The sequence below is a fragment of the Vulpes vulpes genome, chromosome 15, assembly GCF_048418805.1.
Source record: "Vulpes vulpes isolate BD-2025 chromosome 15, VulVul3, whole genome shotgun sequence".
NCBI lineage: Eukaryota > Metazoa > Chordata > Mammalia > Carnivora > Canidae > Vulpes > Vulpes vulpes.
The window spans coordinates 87,632,423-87,654,430 of record NC_132794.1 but is presented as its reverse complement, the minus strand read 5'-3'; the positions used below and the strand labels follow the sequence as shown (position 1 = coordinate 87,654,430).

Sequence of the window (22,008 nt, the reverse complement as noted above, 5' to 3'; positions counted from 1 at the left end):
ACTAGTCCATTTTGCACTTAGAAAGGATCTTTAACTAATGCCTGATTTGTAAACATCAGGTATTGGCCATTTGGAAAGTGCTAATTCATTGAGTTATGTAGATCTCCAAACATATTTCATTGTACAGTATCTCACATACACAAAAAAAAGTTTGTTAATATCACCACCAATTTCAACAGAAAGGTTTTTTTTTTTTTTTTTTAAGATTTTATTTATTCATGAGAGACACAGACAGAGAGAGAAACAGGCTCCATGCAGGGAGCCCGATGTGGGACTTGATCCCGGGTCTCCAGGATCACATCCTAGACTGAAGGCAGCGCTAAACTGTTGAGCCACCCAGGCTGCCCTTTTTTTATTTTTTTATTTTTTTTTTTAATTTTTATTTATTTATGATAGTCACACAGAGAGAGAGAGAGAGAGAGAGGCAGAGACACAGGCAGAGGGAGAAGCAGGCTCCATGCACTGGGAGCCCGATGTGGGATTCGATCCCGGGTTTCCAGGATCGCGCCCTGGGCCAAAGGCAGGCGCCAAACCGCTGCGCCACCCAGGGATCCCCCTTTTTTTATTTTTTAAGATTTTATTTATTTATTCATGAGAGACACAGAGAGAGAGAGGCAGAGACACAGACAGAGGGAGAAACAAACAGAAAGGTTTTTAACTGAAGTTGTCACACTCACAGTGGAAGATAATATATTTTCTAGTATTCTGAATTTTCTCCCGAAAGCTGGAATGTTATCACTGGCACCAAAATGGTCATACTTTTTTTTCCTTGATGTGACAGGCTCACTTCAATCATTTTTGAGAAAATGTCGGCCAAATACTTAAGTCTGAAAAACCAGTCTGTCAGACAGTCTTCCAAGTAAAGTAGTGTTCCATGAGAAAAGTACCTAGTTTAGCTCACAACTCAAAACAGTCACATAAGTGCTTTATGCATACTTTCCATTTCATCATACAGAATATTAGCACAACATGTACTTGTGGTCCAGATTTTGTAAAAGCAACATTTCTCACTGTCTCATCAAGGGCATTCTTATGTGAAACTGTTTTTTGTTTTTTGTTTTTTTTAAACTGTGTGTGTGACAGTGAAAGACTAGAAAGACAAAAGTTTGGTGCCACTGCCTTGATTTGTGCACCAGCAGTTTTAGCCACCACACTCTTACAACAGAAGTACAAACGTCAACACAAACACAGTGCAAAGGGCAAATAATATCTTACTGTAAGTATGCAAATAGTTTTGACCTTGTAGATCCCAGAAAGTTTAGGAACAGGGAAAAAGGATATATCACACTTTGAGAATCAGAATGATCAAATCAATCCATCTTTGTCAGTTTTCTTGCCTTATTTATTATAGTTACATTTCCAGAATACTGTAGCATTTTTTAGTTCTCACTATACTGAAGACTATATAAGGTGATACGGCCAGAAGACTGGTTTAAAAAATAGGAAACAAATGGGTACTCTTGACTAGAGAAGTGTAAGTGGTAGCATAATTAAGCATTTAGTCTAATTATTACAAATGTTCAGAGAGATGCAGAGTATAAAGTTTACAAATGGTACACAGGACTAGATAAACATTCCAGTAAAATCTCTTAAGGCTGTGCAGAAGAGAAGAGAAACTAATACTCTGAGTGAATAAGTACAATTAATACATTTAGAAGAAAAAAAACCAAAGTGTATTTATTTACACAATAACTGACGCTGAATAATCAGTGAGTACTAGATATCACTGTATAATCTCTGAACCTACAATTACTAAAAATAACTGTTTTTAAAAGAGAACACCAAGACTCCTGGATACCAATGGGAAAAGTTTCTGTATTAAATAGTATCCTTACTACATACTGATCAATTGATTCTTAAAATTATGTATGTAGCTCAAGAACAGCAAATACAAAGGACTAGAATAATATATGACAATCTTCAAAACTGTTAAGAGGAACACATAATATCAAGAAATATTTTAACAAAGCATTCCTTTTGACAAAATGTAGAATACACTTTAAAATACCACACAGTACAAGTTTATGAATGCCTTAAGAAATACTTAACATTCTAATGCTAAAAGAGAAATGACAAGTCAATAAACTATTAAAAATGTAATTTTAGATTTATTGTTATACACTAAGCTCAAAACAGTCCAATTCTGAAAGCTTTACACAACTATATGGATATTCAAATAAAAAATCATATTCTAAATAACTATAAAGCACTGCACTTACTCGAACAAGGTATTATTTAAGAAAGTTATCCCAAAAGGCCTATAAAAACTTATAGGAAACTTCTAGTTGCTCAGTGATAGATTTATAGATGGGACAAAACTAATCAGAGAAAAATGTCAAGAGAACTTAAAAGTCCTGTTATTATAAATTTCTAGATAAAATACATGATATTTTAGTGCCTGGGCTGGCTTATTCAGTGAAGTGTGTGACTCTTGATCTCAGGGCTGTGAACAAGACCAATGTTGGGTGTTGAGATTTTTTTTTTTTAAACATTTTTTTTTAAATTTATTTATTCAGAGCGAGAGAGAGACTGAGAGGAAGAGACACAGGCAGAGGGAGAAGCGGGCTCCATGCAGGGAGCCCGACGCGGGACTCGATCCTAGGTCTCCAGGATCAGACCCCGGGCTGCAGGCGGCGCTAAACCGCTGCGCCACTAGGGGTGCCCTGTGCCACCGGGGGTGCCGGGGTGTTGAGATTTTAAAAACTTAAAAAATATTTTTTTAAAATGTAGATATTTTATTTATAATGAATAAAATTTGTGTAAAGGCTATATATACTCTTGTCTTTCTCCTGATCTCAAAAACAGTCACATTCTCTCTCAATGCATAGCTAAGCTCAAAAGGTTGGCAGGAAAGTCCTCAAGTGCTAAAAATGAAAGATAATCTGGAAGACGGATCCCTGAGTGGCTCAGTGGTTTAGCGCCTGCCTTCGGCCCAGGGTGTGATCCTGGAGTCCCGGGATAGAGTCCCACATCAGGCTCCCTAGCCTGCTTTCTCCTTCTGCCCGTGTCTCTGCCTCTCTCTGTCTGTGTCTCTCATGAATAAATAAATAAAATCCTTAAAAAAAAAAAAAAAAGCTGGAAGACAGAGCTAAGAGTGTGCTGATACACTGAATGGATGATGATTAAGTATAGGTAACCTAGTAATTTGGATTTTTAACACTGATGCAGGGACAAAAGAGAGCCCTTAATTAAGGATGTTAAACTGAGGACTCTAAAGCAATGCTACTCAAAAGTGTGGGCCACTGACCTGCCACATCAACATCTGGCAATTTGTTCCCTAGAAATAAAATTTCTTAGTTCCCAACCCAGACCTACTGAATCAGAATCTCTATAAATGGAACTCAGCAATCTTTGTTTTTCTCCTCCTAGGTAGAGAGACTATAAGGGAATCTAATCTCCCTGAAGAAACTGAATCCCATGCTTGTGACTTACATTGGTTTGGAATTCAAATATATACTACTTCAACAGTTTTCAAACATTTTAGTTCCAGGATCACTCTATAGTCTTAAAAATTACTGAGGACTTAGAACTCTTGATCTCAGGGTCATGAGTTCAAGCCCACATTAAGAATAAGTTTACTTAAAAATAAAATAAAAACAAATTGGGGGTGCCTGGGTGGCTCAGTCGGTTAAGCATCTGCCTATGACTCTGGTCATGATCACGGAGTCCTAGGATCAAGCCCCAAAGTCAGGCTTGCTCCTGTTCAGTGGGGAGTCTGCTTCTCCCTCTCCCTGCTGCTCCCCCTGCTTGTGCTGTCAAATACATAAATAAAATCTTTAAAAAAATAAATTAAAACAAAAATTTAAACAACACACACAAGACTCACACTCTATCAGAGTAATGATATCATATCTGATAACCCCTGGAAAACTCCACTAGTGCTTCACTAATGAAGAATGAAAAGGCAAATAACATCTGAATCTTATTATGAAAATAGTCTGACCTCCAAGACCCCCAGGAGTCTCTGGACCACACTTTGTGAACCACTGAATCATCTAGGAATCCCCTAACTATAAAAATTAAGTTTCTCTGGGTTTCCGAAAGGGGTGTGGGTGGCGCAGAGGGGAGGCAGCAAGCAGAAGCAAAGGCAGATCTTCCCTAGAGAGAAGTTCTCATGATCTGCCCACATAAGATTCCTACAGAAAAATAAATAAATAAATAAGCCATGTCAAACATGAGCCCACTCACAATGAAAAAAAAACTATAAAATCCAGAGAAAACAATTTATCAAAAGCGAGAATAAGCAGACAGTAAACAGAAGGATTAAAGCCACAGGAACTTAAAATGTTATTATATTTTTAAAAGTTATTTGAAATGAAAAAAAAAAAAGTTATTTGAAATGAAATAAGTTATAATATTTTAATGAAAATACAGCATATGTAAACACTTAAATGTTATATGTGGTATATATTAAAATCACAGTATATATACACATGTATATGCATATATAAAAAATACAATCTTATATGAACTATGTATACCAGTGTTTTAAAATTCCACATAGCAATTAAGAAACTACCACTCAAAAGAATAAGAGGACAAGCCACAGAATCAGAGAAAATATTTGCAAAAGACACATCTGATAAAGGACTTATGCAAAGTATGCAAAGAATTCTTAAAACACAACAATAAGAAAATGAACAACCTGATTTTAAAAATGGGCAAAAGACCTGGATACCTGACCAAAGAATATGGATGGCAAGTAAGGATATGAGAAAAGACAGCAAGAATGCATATGAAAAGATGTTCAACATCACAATGTCATTAGGGAACCACAAATTAGAACAACGTTGTTATATATATATATATATATATATGTATATTATATATATAGTTTTATATACATTACATATATAATATACATATAACTGCTATATACCTATTAAAAGGACCCAAATCAGGAACACTAACACAGAATGCTGTGGAAGCTATGGAACTCATTCATTGCTGACAGGAATGCAAAATGTACAGCCAGGGACTGGGGAAAGGGGTGGAGGAATGAATAGGCAGAGCACAGAGGATTATTAGGGTAGTGAAACTATTCTGCATGACACTACAATGGTGGAGACATGTATCAAACCCATAGAATGTACAAAGCTAACAGTGAACCAGGATGTAAACTATGGACTTTGATAGTAATAGGTCAATGTAGGTTTATCCATTGTAACAAAGGTACCACTGAGGTGCCAGGTTCAGATAATATGGAGGTTATGCTTATATGGGAACTCTGCATTTTCCCCACTCAATTTTGGTGAACCTAGAACTACTCTTAAAAATAAAGCTCATTAATTGCACACACACACACACACACACACTAGTTACCAAGTTTTGGTGTTAATCCAAGAAAAATGTCTGCAATTATTTGAAACACTATTAAAATGTTTTTCCCAGGATGCCTGGGTGGCTCAGTGGTTGAGCCTCTCTGCCTTTGGCTCAGGGAATGATCCTCGAGTCCCAGGATTGAATCCTGCATCAAGCTTCCTGCATGGAGCCTGCTTCTCCCTCTGCCTATGTCTCTGCCTCTTTCTCCGTGTCTCTCGTAAATAAATAAATAAAATCCTTTTAAAAAAAAGTTTTTCAAAAAAAAAAAAAAAGTTTTTCCCTTTTCCAACAATCTTTCTATATATGAAGCTGGATTTTCTTCATACACGTCAACCAAAATAACATTATGCAACAGGTGGACGAAAAAGTAAATATAATGAGGCAGCTATCCTCTTTTAACCCAGATGTTAAAAAATTTGTAAAATGTAAAAACAATGCCCCTTTTCTCATAATGTTTTTGTTTTGGAAAACAATGATTCACTAAAATGTTGCCTAACATGTAACAGACTGTTTATGGTTATTTTCAAACAAATTATTAATATAATAGCTCTTTAAAAAGCTAAGTTTTAAGGAGTCTCAAGACCAGAAAGCTTGAAAACTGCTTTTCTAAGGCATCAAAACTCAATAACAGGAAAAGTCAACATACAAAACAAAAATGATTAAATTAGTGCTAGCCAAAGAGTAGGCTACCTTGAGAAACACTGAATTATCAAACACCAAAATGTGGTAACATTTCATGGGTAACAGATTAGATGGCTTTTAAGAGGTTATTCCTATGTAAGAATCTGTAAAGTATCATGGCACCACAAATACTGGTTAATATTCTCAACTGAAATACTATTGCTTCATATCACAATATAAGAATGGGCTTGAGGGACGCCTGGGTGGCTCAGCAGTTGAGGGTCTGCCTTTGGCTCAGGGCGTGATCCTGGGATCCAGAATCCAGTCCCACACTGGGCTCCCTGCAGGGAGCCTACTTCTTCCTCTGCCTGTGTCTCTGCCTCTGTCTGTGTCTCATGAATAAATAAACAAAATCTATTTAAAAAAAATAATGGACTTGATATTTGCTATGTATCATATTAATAAACATAAATGTTATTTTATATGTTAAATAGCAACTAACATTCATTAAGCTGTATTCTAAAACTTGACATTATTTTTACATAAAGTAATATATTTTCACAACTCTGAGGTAAGTACTATTACTATACCTCATTTACATAGTCAGATACTGAGAACAAAAAGCTAAAAAAAAGAGAAGCTGGGATTCAAATTTAAGTATTACTCTGTTAAAGGACAGTTAGAAAGGCCAGATAGTAAATATTTTAGTTGCTGCAGACCATATACCATCTCCAATCTCTTTTTTTTTTTAAACCAGTTTTTTAAAAATCATCCTTAGTTCTTAGGCCTTATAAAAACAGACCACAGCCCAGATTAGCCTTTCTCAACCAGGTCCCCTTGAAAGAATTAAGCCCAAATGCCCTATAGCATCCTTGTATGTAATAAATTTGCTTCTCTCCTATGCACTTAGAATGGGATTCATTCCTTAATACAATCTTCAGGAGAATCAAGAGAATTTAGACAGTTACTCAAATAATTGTGCTCAGTGGTCCACTAGCATTCAACTGGTCCACTTGCATTCAATACAAAAAACAAATACCAACTGTTGCATTTTCTCCATCTGGAAAAATAAGGAAATTTTTCAAAAATTGTATTTGATAGCTCACTAATGCTAACAAAGAGAAGCAGAACTAAATCCTACAGTGTTGATCTACCTTTATGTATGGTCCTCATTAAGAATACTAATAACTGGGACACCTGGGTGGCTCAGCGGTTGAGCGCCTGCCTTCAGCCCAGGGCATGATCCTGGAGTCCCAAGATCAAGTCCCACATCGGGCCCCCTGCATGGAGCCTGCTTCTCTCTGTGTGTGTCTCTGCCTCTGTGTGTCTCTCATGAATAAATAAAATCTTAAAAAAAACCACTAATAACCTAAAAAAGATGGCCTTTAAATATATTTTCTCACTGCTTGAAGGTCAGCTACCAATATCACCACCTTGTAGAGTCTGGTTATATCCTCAAGGTAAAACAAATGATATAAAACACTTTGCAAAGTTACATTATTTTAAACTGACACTTATAAAGATTACCGAGAATATTTTTTTTAATTTTTTTAATTTTTAAATTTTATTTATGATAGTCACAGAGAGAGAGAGAGAGAGAGGGGCAGAGACACAGGCAGAGGAAGAAGCAGGCTCCATGCACCGGGAGCCCGACGTGGGATTTGATCCCGGGTCTCCAGGATCGCGCCCTGGGCCAAAGGCAGGCGCCAAACCGCTGCGCCACCCAGGGATCCCGATTACCGAGAATATTAAAGAGGAATCTGAACTTAAAAGCTACACTCCTTTTGGGGCAATGACAATTGAGCCAAACAGAGCATAACCAATACCTGAATGCAAAAAAGTCAACACCTTAAGGATTTTCAACATTAACATTCAAGCAACTGAGGCAACATTTGTCAAACAAAATATATGGAGCCCCTGGAATACCAACAGTCCACAATTCCAAATCAATACCTCTTGCAACGCATCAGAGATGTAAACACAATCATAAAGATGCAATACTGACAGATACTTCCCATCGTAAGTAACTATTACACTCCAAAAAGTCTCATATAAAAACCAGCACAGGTTAAGAGTACCTTAAGATATAATTCTAGGGCTTCTGTGATCAACCCTTGCAGTCTCACAGGTTCACTTTATATTATGAAAATAACTGTAATTTTTAAAGCTATGGAAATACCCATTAACCACAACCTCTGTGTACATGACTTCAAATAAGCTTTTGGGCCTTTGCTTAAATCCTCTCTCTCCATTCATAACTACAATAAAATCATGGGGACCTGAAACTAATGTAAGATTGTTTATCAACTACACTTCAATTAAATCAATCAATCAATCAGCATGGGGGATAATAAAAAGGAAAGCAGTATTCTACAGTGGTTTAGAACACTCTGGAACCAAACTATGTGAGTAGGAGTCTTAATTAATTCTCCCTTTTCTAGCTATGTGACCTTAGGTAAGTTCCTTAATTTCTCACTGCCTCTTCGGTATAACAGGCATGTTAATAAGTCTTACTTCATATGGTTTTTATGAGGGTTAGGTAAGTTAATATTTGAAAAATTAGATAGAACTGTACCTAGCATAAAGTAGTTCCTATATACACATCTTACATGGAAAAACAAAACAGATACACAATACAGAAACAACATTAAGCTGATATGAACTCACACAGTTAATGAACATGAGACTGACAATGAATGTACCTACTATGTTCTAAACCTGTTCCACCCACAGCGTCCTACACCTTGGTTAAAGACAACTCTGCTTGAGTTGCCTGAACCAAAAACTTTAAAAATCCTCCTTATCTTCTTTCTCTTACTCCCTACATTAATCCATGAGGAAATTATGTTGATCTACCAATCTTCTACCAGTCTAATATATTCACAGTCCTAACCACTTCTCCCTTCCTCTATAGCACCTAGTACAAGCAACCTTCACCTCTCACATGGACTAATGCAGTAGCTTCAAACTTGGCATTCGTGCAAATCCTGCTCCTCCTGCTCCTGGCCCATTCCTGACAATAGCAGCCAGTTACTGTGTTAAACTAAGCCAGATCATCACGTCACTCTCCTGCTCAAAAGCCTATAACACTCCTTAATTTAATCAGTAAAGCCTAACTTTCCCTCATTAAAACTGTCAAAAGCAGCTGAGCTTTCCTCAAAGTATACTAGAGAGGAAAACAGACATTAGAGACAACATACCCAACACCTCATACATACATACACATGCACACAAAGCAAAATCCCATAATGGCCTACACACTTTATATGTGATCTGCTGTTCCTTTTCTTAGATTGATTCTGACTCTTTTAGGGCAGAATACCATAGTCCTGGGTCCTTCCTATTTCATCAAAAAGACGTAGGTCTGCCTTTTCAACTTTTTTTTTAAAGATTTTATTTATTCATGAGACAGAGAGAGAGAGGCAGAAACACAGGCATAGGGAAAAGCAGGCTCCCTGCAGGGAGCCCGATGTGGGACTCATCTGATCCTGGGTCTCCAGGATCATGCCCGGAGCCAAAGGCAGTCAGTCGCTCAACCGCTGAGCTACCCAGGTGTCCCTGCCTTTTCAACTTTTAATGATGCTAACATTAATCAGTGAATTCATGGTATTAACTTGATCCCATCATTATGGTCAACAATCATCTTCACCTAATAATTTTAGCATATAAAGAATCTGTCTAGATCTATCATTGTGTCATGGGCACAAAACGGTGATTTTTCTAATACTTTCATTTTTCATTTATTAACTGGAATTCTTCAGGAAAGAAAACCTTTCCACCATCAACTACTTGGTTTTGTTAAAACACATTTCATGGGACGCCTTGGTAGCTCAGCGGTTGAGCATCTGCCTCTGCCTCCAGAGTTCCGGGATCGAGTCCTACATCAGGCTCCTGCATGGAAGCCGGCTTCTCCTCCCTCTGCCTGTGTCTCTGCCACTCTGTGTCTCTCATGAATAGATGAATAATATTTTTTTTAATTTTTATTTATTTATGATAGGCACACAGTGAGAGAGAGAGAGGCAGAGACACAGGCAGAGGGAGAAGCAGGCTCCATGCACCGGGAGCCCAACGTGGGATTCGATCCCAGGTCTCCAGGATCGCGCCCCGGGCCAAAGGCAGGCGCTAAACCACTGCGCCACCCAGGGATCCCGATGAATAATATCTTTAAAAAAAAGACACATACACACATTTCACAATGAAATGCAGTATAAGTGCCTCCTTCTCTCCATGTATAAATTTTCAGAACAATGAGCTGACAATCTGAAACCTCCAAAGGTGATCAATAGTGATTTCGTTTTTTAAAGTATCATTATAGGGGCAGCCCCGTGGTGCAGTGGTTTAGCGCCGCCTGCAGTCCGGGGTGTGATCCTGGAGACCCAGGATCGAGTCCCACATCGGGCTCCCTGCATGGGCCTGCTTCTCCTTCTACCTGTCTCTCTCTCTCTCTCTCTGAATAAATAAATAAATAAATCTTTAAAAATAAATAAATAAAAATCTTTTTTAAAAAGTATCATTATAAGCTCCTGGATTTTAATTTTGATATAGTTCAATCTATTAATTATTTTTTTATATTCAAATTTTCCATCTTAGGCCAGTGTAAATACTCTAGATGGCCACTGTGAACTTTGACACTTCAATTTATCTTAGCCAACCTAATAGGCAAAGATTTTAATGTGCAGCTTAAATTTGCAATTCCTCCATTATAATTAAGATTAAACAATTTTCATGTTTATTGATCTCTGAGTTTCCTATTCATTTTCTTAAAAAAAAAAGATTTTATTCATTTATTTGAGAGCGCACGCATGTGTGAGAGAGCATAAGGAGGAGGAGAATGGCAGAGAGAGAGAGGGAGAAGCAGGCTTCCTACTGGGCAGGCTCCATCCCAGGAGACACTGGCTGATGATCCCAGGACCCTGGCAGATGCAACCTACTGAGCCACCAGGCACCCCTCCCTATTCATTTTCTTATCCATGTTTCTAGTGGGCTATTCCCTTTTGCTTTCTGAATTTTAAGAGTTCATTTTAAAATATGGCAGAGTTTATGTACTAAAAGCTGTAATCTTTTTTCCCTATATGCTTTTGTATTTTATGGTTTTTGTCACCTAAAATGTTTAATTTTTAAAAAAAACAATCATTTCATTTATACCTCTCTGTTATATATTTAAAGGACTTTCCACTTCAATATGTTCAATACAACTGAAAAAAAAAAAAAAAAAAACAACTGCCTAACCTCCTTCTAATCCTTCCTCCCAGGACACCCGGGTGGCTCAGCGGTTAAGTGCTTGCCTTCAGCTCAGGGCATGATCCTGGAGTCCCAGGATTGAGTCCCACATCCGGCTCCCTGTGTGGAGCCTGCTTCTCCCTCTCCTTATGTCTCTACCTCTCTCTCTGTGTATCTCTCATGAATAAATAAATAAAATCTTAAAAAAAAAAAATCCTTTCTCCCTTTCTCCTTCCCACCTCTCTTTTTCTTTAGTATTTACATCTCTGACCCAGTAAGATATAATCAGCTGCTTATAAGTCTGTCTATCTATGAACTGTCCTTACTGCAGGAGAAAAGTTAGAATGGAGAGAAAAATTGTGTTCTGCTTTATTCGAGATTACAAATGCAGTGCTCTGACATCTCACTACAATTTTAAGAGTGAGGAGTGAGGTGAGATAGAAAAAGTGAATGTAGAAATTCAGCTTCCAAGAAGTAACATCTAAATGGAATCTCAAAGAACAAATAGGTATTAAATAAAGAGACTGAAAGTATTTCAGTCATGGAGTAGAGGATGTGCAAAAGTATGAAGGTCAGGGTACATGATTTATTTGCATAATTACAAGAAGTTTAGGGGCCCCTGGGTGGTTCAATCAGTTAAGCGTCTGACTTAATTTCAGCTCAGGTCAGGATCTCAAGGTTGTGAGATCAAGCCCTGCATTGGGCTCTAACATGGAGCCTGCTCGGGATTCTTTATCTCCCTCTACCGGTCCACCCCCACACTCTCTCTAGAAAAAAAATTTTTAAATAAAAAATATCAATCAAAAAAACTTACAAGAAGTTTATTATGACTGCCTAGGTCAGTGCTTTGCATACAGGGTAAGTACTATATAAACAAACATTTGCTATTATGCTGATTACTGGAAAATGCAAATAAATTAGGTAAAATCATTAAGATATAGGTAAGATGTCCCTGGAAAGTCAATTAAAGTTTAAATTTTACCCTGAAGCAATGGGAGCCACTGAAAGACTTCTGACAGGAAAATGGCAAGTGCCATAAAAACTACACTGGCAGTGTTAAAGACTGGGTGGAATACAGACAAGCAAAAATTATAAAAAGAATTAATGATGGAGAATGCAGAAGTGATTAAAAAAAAACTTTTAGGGGCCTGGGTGGCTTGGTTAAATGTCCAACTCTTGATTTTGGCATGATGTCAGGGTTGTGGGATTGAGCCCCACATCAGGCTACAGACTGGGCATGGAGCTTGCTTAAGATTCTCTCCCTGGCTCCTCAAAAAGTTGAAAATAGAGTTATCCTACAACCCAGCAATTGCCCTACTGGGTATTTACCCAAAAATACAAATGTAGTGATCCAAAGCGGTACCTGCACCCCAATGGTTAGCAGCAAAGTCCACAACAGCCAAACTATGGAAAGAGCCCAGATGTGCCACCGACAGATGAATTGGTAAAGATAATGTGGTATACTTTATAACGGAATACTATTCAGCCACCAAAAATGAAATCTTGCCATTTGCAACATTGTGAATGAAACTAGAGGATATTATGCTAAGTGAAATAAATCCATCAGAGAAAAACAATTATCATATGATCTCCCTTGTATATGGAATTTAAGAAGCAAAACAGGATCTTAGAGGAAAAAATAAAACAATATGAAATCAGAGAGGGAGACAAACCATTGGAGACTCTTAATCATAGTAAACTAACTGAGGATTACTGGAGGGGAGGAAGGTGAGGGAATGGAGTAACTGAGTGACAGACATTAAAAAGGGCATGTGATGTAATAAGCCCTGAGTATTAGAGAAGACTGAGGAGTCACTGATCTCTACCTCTGAACCCAGTAATACATTACATGTTAATTAATTGAATTTAAATTTTAAAAAGATTCTCTCCCTCCCTTTGCCCCTGCCCTGTTTATTTATTTATTTATTTTTATTCATGAGATACAGAGAGAGAGGGAGAGAGAGGCAGGGACACAGGCAGAGGGAGAAGCAGGCTCCACGCAGGGAGCCCGACGCGGGACTTGATCCCGGGACTCCAGGATCACGCCCTGGGCTGAAGACAGGCGCTAAACCACTGAGCCACCCAGGGATCCCCAACCCCTGCCCTGTTTAAATAAATAGATGATAGATAGATAGATAGATAGATAGATAGATAGATAGATAGATAAATAAAAACCACTTTATACTATAAAGAGAGGGAAATCTGCCAACCCCTGCCCTGTTTAAATAAAGATGATAGATAGATAGATAGATAGATAGATAGATAGATGATAGATAAATAAAAACCACTTTATACTATAAAGAGAGGGAAATCTGCAAACTTCTTGCAAAACCTAAGAGGTCAGCATACTGATTTTTACTAAAAGATAACAGGTATCTAATAAGATGTATAGAGATATATATACACTTAATAGTAAATATTCCTGGACTGCCTGTAATGCTTTCTTTACATTTCAGTAAAGACACCTCCAGTAAAAGTAAATAATTTTCAACAAAATGATTTCAAGGTAATGAAATGCCCTATGTTCTCTTTTTCACAAGCAAGAGAAACTGATGAAAGCTCATGAATGTCTCCCAGAAGGCTGGTTTTCTAAAGACTCCATGATGTAACAAAAGCTAAATTACAGCTGTTGCTGCTGATGGTACCCTGACCCAGCTTCTTTAAATTTTTGGGGGCTCAGTAATACTTTTTACTGACACTACAGTAATTTTATGAGCCTCATGTTTTTTGAGCCCTAACAAGAGAGTACACACCTAACTCCAGCTATATGGACTAACAGATATGAGATATGAGTTAGTTACATAGAATGTAGGACAACTTCTGGAGAGCAAAATACAGAGCCAGTTTACTAGCAGTTCCCATCTTAAGTGTTTTAGAGGTCAGAAGGATTGCTTTTGTGGCATGGACTACTTGGGTCCATTGGAGACTGTACCCAAAGTGACAAAACTTCCTGCAGAGAAGATGAGTTGACAACCATGGTTTTACCATGAACTCTATGGAACAGCAGGGATTGTGACTTCTGAAAATTACTAAATTGGTTTGTTGTTTTTTATAAGGTATACCTCCTCAAAGCTGTTGTTGTTCTTGCAAGGAATCATTTCATGGTTCAGAAAGAAACCAACTACTATAGCAATCTCCTTAGAAAAAGTCTAAATAAAGTGACCTTTTTCTATTCTGATTCTTTAGGAAAATTTGAGACTAAAAAAACTCCATGTTACAATAAATCCTCCACAGATATCTATCTTTACATTTATTGAAGAGCAAATATCAATTATATAACTATACATTATTTACATAAAAAGTTCTCACAAATCAACAATAAAAAGACTAACTCAATTTTTTGGGGGGGGGGGCAAAAGACTTAATAAACTCTTCAAAACAGAACATATATGAAAGTCCAATAGGCACATGAAAAGCTATCTTTAGTCATCAGGGAAATTAAAATACCACAACAAATCAATGAGATACCACTTCACAAATGCTAGAATGGTCAAAATAGAAAAAAATGACAAAAACCAAATACTGGTGAGGATGCACAGTAACTGATCCCTCCATACACTGTTGGAGAGGAATGTAAAGTGGAGATATAACCTCTTTGAAGAGCTCTTTGACAGTTTCTTAGGACGTATAAACATATATCTCTACCCTATAACCTGGAAACTCCATTCCTAGGTATTTACCCAAGGGAAATGAAAATAGACTGATATAAAAATGTTTATGGAATAGCCTTATTTATTATAACCCCAAACTGGAAACAACACAAATGTTCATCAGCAACGAACAAATTGTAGTGTACCCATACAATGGAATGCTACTCAGCAATAAAAAGTAATGAATTTATGTCCAGAATAAGCAAATCTCTACAAACAAAGTAAATTAGTCATTGTCCATTGTTAGGGAATGGAAAGAGAGGGGGACAAGATAAGGAGTGATTGCTAATTGGCATGGGTTCTCATCTATACTGATACTCACTGGGGTGAGGAAAATGTTCTAAAACCTGATAATGTTAATGGCTGCACAACTCTGTGAATGTAAAATTCACCGAACTGCACACTTTAAGTGGGTGTATTGTTTGCTATGTGAACTATATCTCAATAAATACACTTAAAAAAGGGAATCAACTATCAACACTCACAAATGTTACATGTAAGCAAAAGAAGCCAGACCAAAAAAAAAAAAAAATACATATTGTATGATTCCTTTTATATGAAATCCAGATGCAGGCAAAACTAATTTATGGTAACAGAAATCAGGTATTGCAGTGATGGGCAACTGGCTGGAAGAGAACATAAGTAAACTTTCTAGGAGGCTGGAAATGTTCTATATCTTGTTTTGGATGGAGATCCAGGGGAATTGTCAAAATTTAAGAGTTGTAAATTTTATTAAAAAAACAAAAAACAAAACTCTCCTATTTGAACTTGGAAAGAAGCTAAAAAACTAAGAGTACCTGAGGAAGAATGCCTTAATCCTTCCCCAGTAGGAATGGATTGTACAAATGTCTGTTTGCAGAAATATCCGAGGCCTGAGTATACTGTGTTTTCTTCCCATAACATTTTAATAACAACCTCATCCAGTGCTCCATGCCCCAATTTTCACATATCAGTTTCCCTAATTTTTAAAAAATACTCACAGAATATTCCAAACAAGGCCAAAACTGAGCCTTGTTAAAGCATGTATAAGTGCCACCAAGTGTTGAAAAAGAAATATATTTACATAAACCAGATCCTAAGAGGAAAACCAAGGTCTTTTTCTGTCTTCTGAAAACATATTGATACCCTGTCTAAAAGAATCCTCTCCACCTACCACCTTTTTTTTTCTTTCCCCTAGTTAACTCATATTCCACCTTCACCTCTCAAATGAAAATTTATTTTCTTAGAAATTCTTCTGATTTTGTTATTCCAAACTCCCCACCTCTACAAACACACACACACACACACACACACAACCACATCTCTTTTCAGAGCTCTTATCTTGTGTAGTTATAGGTTCTACGTATGATTTATGTCCCTATTTCTCTTATTGGAGTCTAAGTGCCATGTGAACAGGAATAGTCTACTAAAATAAGTTTAAAAAGTAATTCAACCAGGGGATCCCTGGGTGGCGCAGTGGTTTGGCGCTTGCCTTTGGCCCAGGGCGCGATCCTGGAGACCTGGGATCGAATCCCACATCAGGCTCCCGGTGCATGGAGCCTGCTTCTCCCTCTGCCTATGTCTCTGCCTTTCTCTCTGTCTCTCTGTGACTATCAAAAAAAAAAAAAAAAAAGTAATTCAACCAAACCATCTAAAGGTCATCTAAATGATCTAAGAGATTGTCCCCAAAACAAAGAGGCCGTCCTTACTTGAGAAATCCATTATAAGTCAATATACATTTATTTGACAGGGACATTTATTTTGTATCAGTATCCATGAGTCACTGAATATCTACTTCCTTGTCAACCTGGCTCTCAGAATATAGGGATTCTTCTGAGTCATTGGTTTCTATGCTTATTTTGCCTGTTGATCCCTTAATTAGGCATATGTATTCTTAACTTTAATTTCTGTTGTGTGTTTTACTATATGTTTCTCCTGTAGTTACTAAGATACCAAATTTTAAGACATTAAACAACGTTTATAAACTACTAACAAGATAATATTTAACAGTAATAATAGCTGTAGACACAAAACTGCTTAGGGATGGGGGCTTCAGTTCAGAATGCAAACAAAGTGACATTACCACCCAAAAGCTCAAAACAGTTCTTCCATCAGCCATTAGAAATGACAAATACCCACCATTTGCTTCACCACGGATGGAACTGGAGGGTATTATGCTGAGTGAAGTAAGTCAATCGGAGAAGGACAAACATTATATAGTCTCATTCATTTGGGGAATATAAAAAATAGTGAAAGGGAATAAAGGGGAAAGGAGAGACAATGAGTGGGAAATATCAGTGAGAGTGACAGAACATGAGAGACACCTAACTCTGGGAAATGAACAAGGGGTGGTGGGTGGGGAGGTGGGCGAGGGGTTGGGGTGACTGGGTAATGGGCACTGACGGGGGAACTTGACAGGATGAGCCCTGGGTGTTTATGCTATATGTTGGCATATCGAACTTGAATAAAAAAATATATACAAAAAAAAAAAAAAAACTTCTTCGAACATTCAAGTAAAAGAATGCTGACACAGAAAGAAGTGCCAAAAAAAAAAAAAAAGTAACAATAAGCAAGTTGGAGATGAAAAACAGCATCATGAAAGAAGGCAAATAGTATTTTGTAGAATACATTAAATAGAAGGAAAAACGTTTATAGAAATCAACTTATGCCAACTAGATAAGTACTGTACTTTAGCAAATGCCCATGGGAAATACAAAAGAACGCCTTTGGGCAAAATTTACTTTTCTACAATCCTTTGAAGCAGTTTAAAGAAACTGCATACCAATGTATGCTTTCTTGAAAAGAGTGAAGAAGTCACACTCAGAAAAACCCAGATGGTTATGCTGTGCCAATTACACACTGCAGGCCTCCTAAAGCAGTAACACAGCAACTGAACTTTCAGAATCAATTCTGTAAGAACCAATTCTGAGCATGTGAAAATTCCTGAGTTGGAGAAAAAGGACCCAGAAGTCTTTCATTTAATAACAATCATCTCCTCCCTTCCTCCCCTACTGAAACATTATTATTACTTTCACCATTGACAATGTATCATAATCATTGCAAGATATTAACTAAAGATCAAAAGTAAATAGAAATTTCCTCAAAAATAAGAGGCTCAACCTCAACCTCACTCATACAGGAAATGCTAATAACTAAGTCTATACTGAGAGTATTTTTTACATACCAAATTTGCAAAAATCCACAAATCAGACACAATACTATATTGGTAAGGATGTGGGGATACACTCTCCTAATGGATGCTCTCCTACAATGATGAAGGGACTACAAAATTGTATCACCCATATAGAAAGGCAATTTAGCTATATCTAGCAAAATTACAAATATATTTTACCCTTTAACTCAGCAATATCACTTCTGGGAATGTATCCTACAGATACCAGCACACATACAAAATATCTTACGTACAGTATCATTCACTGGAGCATGGTTAATGACAAGTGAAAAGTGAAAACTTATGTTTGATAACCATCTAAATATATTACAGCATATCCACACAATGGAATCCAATGCAGTTGTGAAAAAGAATGAGGATGCTTTCTATATACTGATACAGAAACATAGCTAAAATACATAAAGAAAAAAAAATACAGAACAAAGTATTTTCTATGTATTGTCTATTCATTGTTGTATGTGAGAAAAAAGAAAATATTAACATCTGCTTTTATTTTTATAAAGAAACACTGAAAGAATACATAATAAAAACGGTTAGAGAAGCAAGTAAAACTGGAGTAGATGAGGCATGGTGGAAGCAATATTTGTCACTGCATACTTAATGAGTTCTGACTGAGAAAATATTTCTAAACTTAAAGTAAGATACCACTGTCAAAAATATCTACAATGAGGGATCCCTGAGTGGCGCAGCGGTTTAGCACCTGCCTTTGGCCCAGGGCACAATCCTGGAGACCCGGGATTGAATCCCACGTCAGGCTCCCGGTGCATAGAGCCTGCTTCTCCCTCTGCCTATGTCTCTGCCTCTCTCTCTCTCTCTCTCTCTCTCTCTCTGTGTGACTATCATAAATAAAAATAAATTTTAAAAAATCTTAAAAATATCTACAATGAAAATTATGGGGTGCCTGGATATTCTTGATCTCAGAGTCATGAGTTTAAAATCCACATTGAGTGGCATACAGCTTACTTTAAATAAATAGAGAAATAATTATTTTTAAAAATTTACTACATTCATCATTACTAGTTTAAGATAGGACATTTTCTTCCCATTTGCTTATTGTTCCTATTTCATTTTAGTGAATATAAGAGGGTGACAAATATTTATAGTGCCTGGATAAGTCCCCCAAACTATTTTTCCAATAATCTTAAGTTCCTTAAAATAATGAATCTTTATACAAAGGTTCTGAATGAGAATTCCAGTACCTACAGAAAATATCCACTTACTACAAATTAGAAACTAGAAGGATGTTCATAAGATCTTATTTTTTTTCAAAGTCTAATCAGACTGTGGAGGTATTATCTGACTCTCTCAGTTTGCAAAAAATGAACAAGAGTTCAGAAATGCCGTTCAAGCTACTCTTAGGTTTTTGGTTAGTCTCACCAAAATACTAATTGTTTCCATCTTGATAGCCAGTTTCCCTAAGACATATTCTTTCTTTCATCTTCAAGCTACTGGAACATATTTACTCTAGGTGCTTCACTTTAATTATTTCTACTCCTGATTCTCACATGGCACTGCACTATTTGGAAGTCAAACATGTTAAGAAATACTGTTTAGTTGTACATTAATAACAACAATGGCTTCAGCTAAACTACAATTACAGACTCTGTAGAATATAGAAGTCAATAAACATTATCAATTACAAAGTACCATCTCACATTATTATGGATACGATAAAATTTTAACAAAATATATTTTTAAATGTCAAACCCATATAATTCCAAAGGCATCCCAAAGCCCCATAAAATCCATTTAGAATGTAAAAGGTATTCACTGGAAAAACTAATGGTCAGCATTTTAAGAAGATGGGCTGAGGGACGCCTGGGTGGCTCAGCAGTTGAACATATGCCTTCAGCTCAGGGTGTGATCCCAGGGTCCTGAGATCGAGTCCCACATCAGGCCTCCTGCAGGGAGCCTGCCTCTCTCTGTGTCTCTCATGAATAAGTAAAATTAAAAAAAAAAAAAAAGAAGAAGAGGAGGAGGAGGAGGAGGAAGAAGAGCTGAGGGGCATCTGGCTGGTTCAATCAGAAGAGCATACAACTCGATCTCAGGGTCATGAGTTCGAGCCCCATGTTGGGTATTGAGATTACTTAAATAAAACTTTAAAAAAAGGGATGGGAGATCGATCTAAGATGGCGACTATGGAACTGGAAACCACCCCTACTCCTAATCCCCCGCCTACAGAAGAAGAGAAAACAGAATCTAATCAGGAGGTAGCTAACCCAGAACACTATATTAAACATCCTTTACAGAACAGATGGGCACTCTGGTTTTTTAAAAATGATAAAAGCTAAACTTGGCAAGCAAACCTTCGGCTGATCTCTAAGTTTGATACTGTTGAAGACTTCTGGGCTCTGTACAACCACATCCAGTTGTCTAGTAATTTAATGCGGGGCTGTGACTACTCACTTTTTAAGGATGGTATTGAGCCTATGTGGGAAGATGAGAACAACAAACGAGGAGGACGATGGCTAATTACATTGAACAAGCAGCAGAGACGTAGTGACCTGGATCGCTTTTGGCTAGAGACACTGCTGTGCCTTATTGGAGAATCTTTTGATGACTACAGTGATGATGTATGTGGAGCTGTCGTTGATGTTAGAGCTAAAGGTGATAAGATAGCAATATGGACTACTAAATGTGAAAACAGAGAGGCTGTTACACATATAGGGAGAGTATACAAGGAAAGGTTAGGACTACCTCCAAAGATAGTGACTGGTTATCAGTCCCATGCAGACACAGCTACAAAGAGCAGCTCCACTACTAAAAATAGGTTTGTTGTTTAAGAAGACACCTTCTGAGTATTCTCATAGGAGACTGCATCAAGCAATCAAGATTTGGGAGCTGAACCAAAGCCTCTTCAAAAGCAGAGTGGACTGTATTTAAATTTGATTTCCATCTAAATGTTGCTAAGATATAAGAGAAGTCTCATTCACCTTTGTCTTGTACTTCTGTGTTCATTTTTTTTTTTAATTTTGGCTAGAGTGTCCACTATCCCAATCAAAGAATTACAGTACACATCATCCCCAGAATCCATAAATGTGTTCCTGGCCCACTGTGTAATAGCTTAGTAGAATTACCATATAAACACATTTTGCCCATCCACAATATTCAAAAAAGAACTTCCATTTCTATACCTTACAGGAAAAAAATTCTGTTTATGTTCCATTGTATGCAGGAGCATATTTTGCTGGTTTGAAAGAGTATGATGCATACAGTTTTCTAGCAATTTTCTTTGTTTCTTTTTACAGCATTGTCTTTGCTGTACTCTTGCTGATGGCTGCTAGATTTTAATTTATTTGTTTCCCTACTTGATAACATTAGTGATTCTGATTTCAGTTTTTAATTTGTTTTGCTTGTTTTTTTCCTCATGTAACATTGGTGAAGGATCCAGGAATATGACACAAAGGTGGAATAAACATTAATTTTGTGCAAAAAAAGGGGGGGGCTGAATTAAAAAATTTTATAGGTACCAAATATGGTCTATATTAGTTTTCTGGTTGCTGAACAAACTAGGTGGCTTAAAACAACAGAAATATATTCTCTCCCAGTTCTGGAGACTGACAAGGCAGCAGAAATCAAGGTGTTGGTAGGGCTATTCTCCCTCCAAACAGTCTGAAGAAGAATCCTTTTCTTCTTTGCAGGTTCTGGTAGTTGCCAGCAATGCTTGGCATTCTTTGGCTTATGGCCACATAACTCCAATTTCTGCCTGTATCCAATTTTCCCACTTTCTGTAAAAAAACATCAGTTATTGGATTAGGTCCCAATCTAGTATGACCTCATCTTAACTTGTTTGTAACTATAAAGACCCTATTTCCAAGCAAAGTCACATTCGAAGATACTGGGTGTTCAGACTTCCACTTTTTGCAAAACACAATTCAATTCAACATGGCCCAAATCAGTCCATTTTTTCGAAAGTAGATCTGGATTTATATACGGAATATTTACAGATTTTGCCTAACCTACTACTCATTTCCCTTTCTTAGGGAATAGCATCTGATTTTCTTTTGAAGAATCAATCGGTCC

The 22,008-nt window shown here is 37.1% G+C and overlaps 1 protein-coding gene and 1 pseudogene across 8 annotated transcripts in view; one reads left to right on the top strand and one right to left on the bottom strand.

The window, feature by feature from the left end:
* LCOR (ligand dependent nuclear receptor corepressor) overlaps positions 1-22,008 on the bottom strand; it is a 142,823-nt gene that overhangs the window by 91,783 nt on the left and 29,032 nt on the right. The window lies entirely within an intron of this gene.
* On the top strand, positions 17,171-20,828 carry LOC140595703 (eukaryotic translation initiation factor 4E pseudogene; annotated as a pseudogene).